This window comes from Bos grunniens, chromosome 5 (assembly GCF_055505025.1).
Source record: "Bos grunniens cultivar Pamir isolate PY7600 chromosome 5, Bosgru_T2T1.0, whole genome shotgun sequence".
NCBI lineage: Eukaryota > Metazoa > Chordata > Mammalia > Artiodactyla > Bovidae > Bos > Bos grunniens.
This window is the reverse complement of record NC_141169.1, coordinates 57,486,662-57,495,990: the sequence shown is the minus strand read 5'-3', so window position 1 is coordinate 57,495,990 and position 9,329 is coordinate 57,486,662. Positions and strand designations below refer to the sequence as shown.

Here is a 9,329-nt window from a genome sequence, read left to right as displayed (position 1 = left end):
GCTCTGAGCAATCAAGCCTCGTTTCTGGCCCCTGATTGAATTCTTCTCCTCCGGGGGCCAAGAATCCCGGTGTCTTCGTGTGATTCAACAACAGCCTTTCAATGGCCTGCCGTCTATGGGGTCGCACAGAGTCGGACATGACTGAAGCGACTTAGCAGCAGCAGCAGTCCTTTACAGTGGGCTTCCCAGGTGGTGTTAGTAATAAAGAACCTGCCTGCCAATGCAGGAGACTTAAGAGATGGGGGTTTGATCCCTGGGTTGGGAAGATGCCCTGGAGGAGGGCGTGGCAACCCACTCCAGTAATCTTGCCTGGGAATCCCAAGGACAGAGGGAACTGGTGGGCTACAGTCCATAGGGTTGCAAAGAGTTGGACACAACTGAAGCGACTTAACAAACATGCACAGAACTTTAGAGTAAGTTTTCTGAAGAGCCCTGCTTGGGTCAATCTTGCCCAACTGAACCTTTCAGGCCAGGGAGGCTTAAAGATCTCTCAAGGATCTAGAAAAGTCTGGCAGAACCTCATCAGTGAGATTATATCTCCAACTACTTCTTCTGGAAGCCATGGAGACAAGGTAGCTTCTAGTTATGAAGCCAGAGAGGTGCCTCTAGGAAGCTGCCTCTGTCCAGGAACTGGCCTTGCCTGCCCCCCAGAGTGGAGCCTCTCATCCAGGTATGCTCCCTTGAGGATTCTCATTCTCCCAGAAGATTGAGTACCTACTGTATGTTAAGCACCATATGCTGGAGGTAGAGCATTAGGAAAGGTAAGCTGTGTCTCCAACCTCAGGAAAGATGGGTAGTTAAGCCACAAGTTACAACACAGTGTGAAAAGTGCTGTGATGGGGGACGTCAGGGCATCAGTCATAGTTTGGGGGATCTTCACTCTAGCAGGAAGGAAAGAGAAAAGCAGGGATGGCAGGCAAGTATTTTTTAAGGTGTTTAAATGAAAAGTCCCCTTTGGGTGACTTCTAGTTCCTCTGTGGGGGCCCAGCACATCCACTGAGAGGATAGAGGGGCAGAAAGTTGAAGAAAGGGTCAAAGGGAGCTGGAATTTGAGGTCAGATTGCATTGTATTGGACACAAAAGAGTCTGAAATGCAGTACTGGGATACAATCTGAAAAACAATGGAATGATCTCTGTTCATTTCCAAGGCAAACCATTCAATATCACAGTAATCCAAGTCTATACCTGACCAGTAATTCTGAAGAAGCTGAAGTTGAATAGTTCTATGAAGACCTACAAGGCTAAGAAGATCTATAAGACCTTCTAGAATTAACAACCAAAAAGAGATGTCCTTTTCATTATAAGGGACTGGAATGCAAAAGTAGGAAGTCAAGAAATACCTGGAGTAACAGGCAAATTTGGCCTTGGAATAGAGAATGAAGCAGGGCAAAGGCTAATAGAGTTTTGCCAAGAGAATGCACTGGTCATAGCAAACACCCTCTTCCAACAACACAAGACTCTATGCATGGACAACACCAGATGGTCAATACCAAAATCAGATTGATTATATTTTTGCATCCAAAGATGGATAAGCTCTATATAGTCAGCAAAAAAACAAGACAGGGAGCTGACTGTAGCTCAGATCATGAACTCCTTATTGCCAAATTCAGACTTAAAATGAAGAAAGTAGGGAAAACCACTAGACCATTCAGGTATGACCTGAATCAAAGCCCTTACGATTATACAACGCAAGTGACAAAGAGATTCAAGGGATGAGATCTCACAAACAGATTGCCTGAAGAACTATGGATGGAGGTTCATGACATTGTTCAGGAGATGGGGATCAAGATCATCCCCAAGAAAAAGAAATGCAAAAAGGCAAAATAGTTTTCTGAGGAGGCCTTACAAACAGCTGTGAAAAGAAGAGAAGTGAAAGGCAAAGGAGAAAAGGAAATATATACACATTTGAATGCAGAGTTCCAAAGAACAGCAAGGAGAGATAAGAAAGCCTTCCTCAGGGATCAATGCAAAGAAATAGAGGAAAACAACAGAATGGAAAAGACTAGAGATCTCTTCAAGAAAATTAGAGATACCAAGGAACATTTCATGCAAAGGTGGGCACAATAAAGGACAGAAATGGTAGGGACCTAACAGAAGCAGAAGATATTAAGAAGAGGTGGCAAGAATACACAGAAGAACTATACAAAAAAGATCTTCATGACCCAGATAATCACAATGGTGTAATCACTGACCTAGAGCCAGACATCCTGGAATGTGAAGTGGTTAGGAAGCATCACTATGAACAAAGCTAGTGGAGGTGATGGAATTCCGGTTGAGCTTTTTCAAATCTGAAAAGATGATGCTGTGAAAGTGCTGTACTCAATATGCCAGCAAATTTGGAAAACTCAGCAGTGGCCACAGGACTGGAAAAGGCCAGTTTCATTCCAATCCCAAAGAAAGGCAATGCCAAAGAGTGCTCCAACTACCGCAAAATTGCACTCATCTCACACACTAGTAAAGTAATGCTCAAAATTTTCCAAGCCAGGCTTCCACAGTACATGAACTGTGAACTTTCAGATGTTCAAGCTGGATTTAGAAAAGGCAGAGGAACCAGAGATCAAATTGCCAACATCAACTGGATCATGGAAAAAGCAAGAGAGTTCCAGAAAAACATTTATTTCTGCTTTATTGACTATGCCAAAGCCTTTGACTGTGTGGATCACAACAAACTGTGGAAAATTCTTAGAGATGGGAATACCAGACCACCTGACCTGCCTCTTGAGAAACCTATGTGCAGGTCAGGAAGCAGCAGTTAGAACTGGACATGGAACAACGGACTGGTTCCAAATAGGAAAAGGAGTACATCAAGGCTGTATATTGTCACCCTGCTTATTTAACTTATATGCAGAGTACATCATGAGAAATGCTGGGCTGGAAGAAGCACAAGCTGGAATCAAGATTGCCGGGAGAAATATCAATAACCTCAGATATGCAGATGACACCACCCTTATGGCAGAAAGCAAAGAAGAACTAAAGAGCCTCTTTATCAAAGTGAAAGAGGAGAGTGAAAAAGTTGGCTTAAAACTCAACATTCAGAAAACGAAGATCATGGCATCTGGTCCCATTCAGATCAGATCAGATCAGTTGCTCAGTCGTGTCCGACTCTTTTCGACCCCATGAATTGCAGCATATCAGGCCTCCCTGTCCATCACCAACTCCCGGAGTTCACTGAGACTCATGTCCATCGAGTCAGTGATGCCATCCAGCCATCTCATCCTCTGTCATCCCCTTCTCCTCCTGCCCCCAATCCCTCCCAGCATCAGAGTCTTTTCCAATGAGTCAACTCTTTGCATGAGGTGGCCAAAGTACTGGAGTTTCAGCTTTAGCATCATTCCTTCCAAAGAAATCTCAGGGATGATCTCCTTCAGAATGGATTGGTTAGATCTCCTTGCAGTCCAAGGGACTCTCAAGAGTCTTCTCCAACACCACAGTTAAAAAGCATCAATTCTTTGGCGCTTAGCCTTCTTCACAGTCCAACTCTCATATCCATACATGACCACAGGAAAAACCATAGCCTTGACTAGACGGACCTTTGTTGGCAAAGTAATGTCTCTGCTTTTGAATATGCTATCTAGGTTGGTCATAACTTTCCTTCCAAGGAGTAAGCGTCTTTTAATTTCATGGCTGCACTCACCATCTGTAGTGATTTTGGAGCCCAGAAAAATAAAGTCTGACACTGTTTCCACTGTTTCCCCATCTATTTCCCACGAAGTGATGGGACCAGATGCCATGATCTTCGTTTTCTGAATGTTGAGCTTTAAGCCAACTTTTTCACTCTCCTCTTTCACTTTCATCGAGAGGCTTTTTAGTTCCTCTTCACTTTCTGCTATAAGGGTGGTGTCATCTGCATATCTGAGGTTATTGATATTTCTCCCAGCAATCTTGATTCCAGCTTGTGTTTCTTCCAGTCCAGCATTTCTCATGATGTACTCTGCATATAAGTTAAATAAACAGGGTGACAATATACAGCCTTGACGAACTCCTTTTCCTATTTGGAACCAGTCTGTTGTTCCATGTCCAGTTCTAACTGTTGCTTTCTGACCTGCACACAAATTTCTCAAGAGGCAGATCAGGTGGTCTGGTATTCCCATCTCATTCAGAATTTTCCACAGTTTGTTGTGATCCACACAGTCAAAGGCTTTGGCATAGTCAATAAACCAGAAATACATGCTTTTATGGAACTCTCTTGCTTTTTCCATGATCCAACAGATGTTGGCAATTTGATCTCTGGTTCTTCTGCCTTTTCTAAAACCAGCTTGAACATCAGGAAGTTCACGGTTCACATATTGCTGAAGCCTGGCTTGGAGAATTTTGAGCATTACTTTACTAGAGTGTGACATGAGTGCAATTGTGCGGTAGTTTGAGCATTCTTTGGCATTGCCTTTCTTACTTCATGGCAAATAGATGGGGAAACAGTGGAAACAGTGACAGACTTGATTTTTGGGGGCTCCAATATCACTGCAGATGGTGACTGCAGAGAGTCACTTACTTCACTTGCTCCTTGGAAGAAAATTTATGATCAACTAATACAGCATATTAAAAACAGAGACATTACTTTGTCAAGAAAGGTCTGTCTAGTCAGGCTATGTTTTTTCCAGTAGTCATGTGAGAGTGGACTATAACGAAAGCTAAGTGCTGAAGAATTGATGCTTTTGAACTATAGTGTTGGAGAAGACTCTTGAGAGCCCCTTGGACTGCAAGAAGATCAAACCAGTCCACCCTAAAGGAAATCAGTCCTGAATATTCGTTGGAAGGACTGATGCTGAAGCTGAAACTCCAATACTTCGACCACCTGATGCGAATAACTGACTCATTGGAAAAGACCCTGATGCTGGAAAAGATTGAAGGTGGGAGAAGAAGGGCACGACAGAGGATGAGATGGTTGTATGGCATCACTGACTCAATGGACATGAGTCTGAGTAAACTCCAGGAGTTGGTGATGGACAGGGAGGCCTGGTGTGCTGCAGTCCATGGGGTCACAAAGAGTCAGACATGACTGAATGACTGACCCAAACTTCATTATATCAGAAGGCAGAGCTTCTGTGTGTAGGCTGGGTATGAGGGACTGAAGAGTCTGCTCTCTTCCCTGGTCTCAGGGCCCTCTGAAAGCCATGGCCAATATTAGAGGGGATGGTCTCAGCACTCTTTAGCCCTTGTTTACTCTGAGGTGAGAGGGCAGGGAGAAGATAAAGGGTTATCTGTTTGGGGTGGGGACCAATTTGTGTGTGTGTGTGTGTGTGTGTGCGTGTGTGTGTGTGTGACTATTGGTGAAGAAACTGCCTGCCAATGCAGGATATGTAAGAAACATGGGTTAAACCCTTGGTTTGAGCCCTGGAAGAAGGCATGGCAACCCACTCCAGTATTCATGCCTGGAGAATCCCATGGACAGAAGAGCCTGGCGGGCTAACAGTCCATAGTTGCAAAGAGTCAGACATGACTGAAGCGACTTAGCTTGAGCACCTGATTACAGTACCTTATCTTTGCAACCTGTCTGAGAATTTCCTCCAAGGAATTTGGCAAACTTTACTATGGGGTCAGACCCTGAGTGACTAAGGAGGGAAAGGGGCTGGGATTAGGCTGCTTTCTACTGAAGCAGTTTTATGGATTCAAGGAGATTAGGAGGGAAATCCCACATCTGCCACACCCAAGTCACATAATATGGGCTTGCATTGGTTAAGCTCCTGCATCAAGGGGAAAGAGTACTCTCATTGTACAGTCAGGCCAAGTTCCCACCCAGCGAGGATACTAAATTCTGATCTGGAAGTGGCTATGGAACTTCCCAGGGAAGACAATGTACAGCGGGCAGCAAGCCATGAGTGGCACACATGGACAGGGATCCTATTTTGACTGATCTGTCCCAGCTCTTGCCCAGATGTACCATGAAGGTGTTTTCTACTTCCCTCTTCTCCAGGTCTTCGAGATCCCAATAAGTCACTCTCTGAATCATTCCTTCGGAGACTCACTAAATCCTTTTCTACCTCCTTCACAGTGAATCCCCAGACCCCTCGTGGGACAGCATTCTGAGCCCTTTGATAAATGATCTTTTGGGCCTCTCCTCAGACTTGCTCTAGAACCTCCTACAGGTCATTTCCTTGTTGGTTGTTTCCTGAGTTGCTCACATGAAATTTTCTTGAGTGCCTCGACACTACTACCCTTGGAGTTTTGCTCATTTGGTCCTTAACCAAGAAGCCATGAGAGTTCATTTTTGCCTTTGGACTGCAATATTTTTGGGAATTTGCTCTGATATTTCATGAGTGCTAGAGACTCTTGATTCTTGTGGGCCACACCCCACCAGACAGGTGTTTTCAGAATTGCTACCAGGGGAGGGGGGGAATGCTGTGGGAAGGATGGAGGCTGATCCACAGAAGATGAGATTGTAAGCAGAAAGATTGGGAGATAAAGGACTAAATACTTTCCAAGATCTTTGAACCTCGGGGGTGGGGAGGGGGCAAGCCCCACCCATTGTCTAGCTGCCTCTGCAGCAGTGCCACTCTGCAGAGTTTGTTGAGTTTCAGTTTGGGTTAGAGACCATATCTCATACCTAACTGACTCTTTGTGGGGAGAAGGAGCAGGAATTGGAGAAAAAGTTTCAAGGTGAACCTGGGGCAGACATGAACCAGAGCTTTGGGCTTGGTTTGGGGCAGAATTTGTGGTAAGTGTAGAGTCTGGGCCTCAGGGTGTGGCATCTCTGGAACTGGGGAAGCAATGGGAATGCTTCAGCCTACATTTGAATGTGGAGAGTTATTACGGAGTCCTGCCTGCAATGTGGGAGACCTGGGTTCGATCCCTGGGTTGGGAAGATCCCTTGGAGAAGGAAATGGCAACCCACTCCAGTATTCTTGCCTGGAGAATCCCATGGATGGAGGAGTTTGGTGGGCTACAGTCCACGGGTCGCAGAGAGTCGGACACAACTGAGCGACTTCACTTTCACTTTGAATAAGATAAAGGGAGACTTTAGGGAAACAGCTATCAGATAGAAGACATCAGGGACCAGCTGTACAGAGAAAGGACACCCTAGAAGGGCTGGCCTCATTTCTGCTACAAATGTTTCCTCTGAAGTTCTTGGAATCAGGGTGCTGCTGAAAATTGTGCTACAATCTGACTTGCTTTTGCTCCTCCAGAAAGAACAGAGCTCAAGCGTCCTGCCTGTCATTGACTCCAAAGCAGTGCTTCTCAACGGAAGGGCAGTTTTGTCTTCCAAGGGCTATTGACAATGTCTGGAGACATTTTTGGTTCTCATACTTGAGGTGGGTACTACTGTCATCAAGTGAGTAGAGACCAAGGATGCTGCTAAATATACTACAATGCACAGAGCAGCTCCTCACAACAAAGAATTATCTGGCCCAAAATGTTAATATTGACAAGGCTGAGAAATCCTGCCCAGAAGTATCCCCAGAAGAATTTAGATGGTAAGCCAGCATGAGTTATTTGAAAATGATCCCTTTCTTTCCCTTTTACTTCTTACAAGAAAGATTTTTATCTCCAGAAGCTCTGCAACATCGGGGCTGAGGAAAAAGGCTATCAGCTTCAACATCCCTGGTTTGCTGGCTTTCTTAAGAGACAGGTCTCTGGCAACCTCAGAGAAGGAAGGTTTTGGTGGAAATCATCACATAAAAAGGTAGAGAGGAGCAAGTTGTTCCCTAATGTCTGCCAAGTGGAGAAAGCTGAAATGAGAATGCTTGCACAGCCAAATGCCTAAAATTATTAGGACAGAAGATGCAAACTAATACCCGTTATCTGGAGATGAGCTTTCTGGAACAGTGATTAGCTGGATTTGAACCAAGTCCAACTGAATCAGAATTCAAGTGGAGTGAGACAGTAGTGGGCAGTATAGAGGGTTGATGGTGGGCTAATGAATTAGTGGGATCCATGGTATGGGTCTGGAGAAGGCAATGGCACCCCACTCCAGTACTCTTGCCTGGAAAATCCCATGGATGGAAGAGCCTGGTAGGCTCCAGTCAAAGGGGTCGCTAAGAGTCAGGCACAACTGAGCGACTTCACTTTCACTTTTCACTTTCATGCTTTAGAGAAGGAAACGGCAACCTACTCCAGTATTCTTGCCTGGAGAATCCCAGGGACAGAGGAACCTAGTGGGCTGCTGTCTATGAGGTCGCACAGAGTCGGACACGACTGAAGCAACTTAGCAGCAGCAGCAGCAGCATGGTATGGGTCAAGTATACTGAGAATGTGACATTCTGAGCAAGGGTGGTATCAGTTGACGAGGCACCATCCAGAGAGAAAGAAAGCTCTGGTTGGGATTTAATATCTGAGGGTGATCTGGGGAGGGGGCAAGAGATGGGGTAGAATGGTCCATTAAGAATTTGGGATTCAGGACTTCCCTGATGGTTCAGTGGTAAGGAATCCTCCTGCCAATGCAGGAGACACAGCTTTGATCCCTGATTCAGGAAGATCCCACATGCCACAGAATAACTAAGCCTGTGTGCCACAGATACTGAGTCTGCACTCTAGAGCTGGTGAGCCACAACTACTGAGCCCACGTGCTGCAACTACTGAAGACCAAGTGCCTTAGATTCTGTACTCCACAACAAGAGAAGTCATCACAATGAGGAGCCTGTGCATCACAACTAGAGAGTAGTCCCCCGCTCACCACAACTAGAGAAAAGCAGCAACAAAGACCTACCATAGCCAAAAATAAATAAATAAAATAATAAAAAATGAATTTTGGATTCAGTGATTTAAAAACAGGCAGAATTGAATAGACATTTTTCCAAAAAGGACATGCAGATGGCTAACAGACACATGAGGATTAGTTCAACATCACTAATTATTAGGGAATAAATTCACATTTAAAAACAAATATTCCAGCAGAACTGACTGTATTTTCTTTTATAAAAATTTAAATTGCTTTAAAGTGAACTATATTTTATATTTATTATAAACTATGTGTACAATATTGTATGCTCATTACAAAAATATAAATTACAGACAATACATAATAGTCATGAAAAAAATAATCTATTATTCTACTGCTGCTAAGTCGCTCAGTCGTGTCCGACTCTGTGCGACCCCATAGATGACAACCCACCAGGCTCCACCGTCCCTGGGATTCTCCAGGCAAGAACACTGGAGTGGGTTGCCATTTCCTTCTCCAATGCAGGAAAGTGAAAAGTGAAAGGGAAGTCGCTCAGTTGTGTCCGACTCTTCGCGACCCCATAGATAGCAGCCCACCAGGCTCCTCCGTCCATGGGATTTTCCAGGCAAGAGTGCTGGAGTGGGGTGCCATTGCCTTCTCCAATTATCCTACTAGTAAGAGATAATTAAGATTTAAATTTTGGTATATTTCCTTCTAGATTTATTTATAATGGATA

General features: G+C 44.6%; 1 long non-coding RNA gene across 1 annotated transcript; it reads left to right on the top strand.

The window, feature by feature from the left end:
* Window positions 1-6,487: 6,487 nt before the first annotated feature.
* On the top strand, window positions 6,488-8,680 carry LOC147372024 (uncharacterized). Its single transcript, XR_015164743.1, has 4 exons — window positions 6,488-6,652; window positions 7,122-7,247; window positions 8,028-8,163; window positions 8,450-8,680. It is a non-coding gene; the product is annotated as an uncharacterized LOC147372024 (long non-coding RNA).
* Window positions 8,681-9,329: the final 649 nt, after the last annotated feature.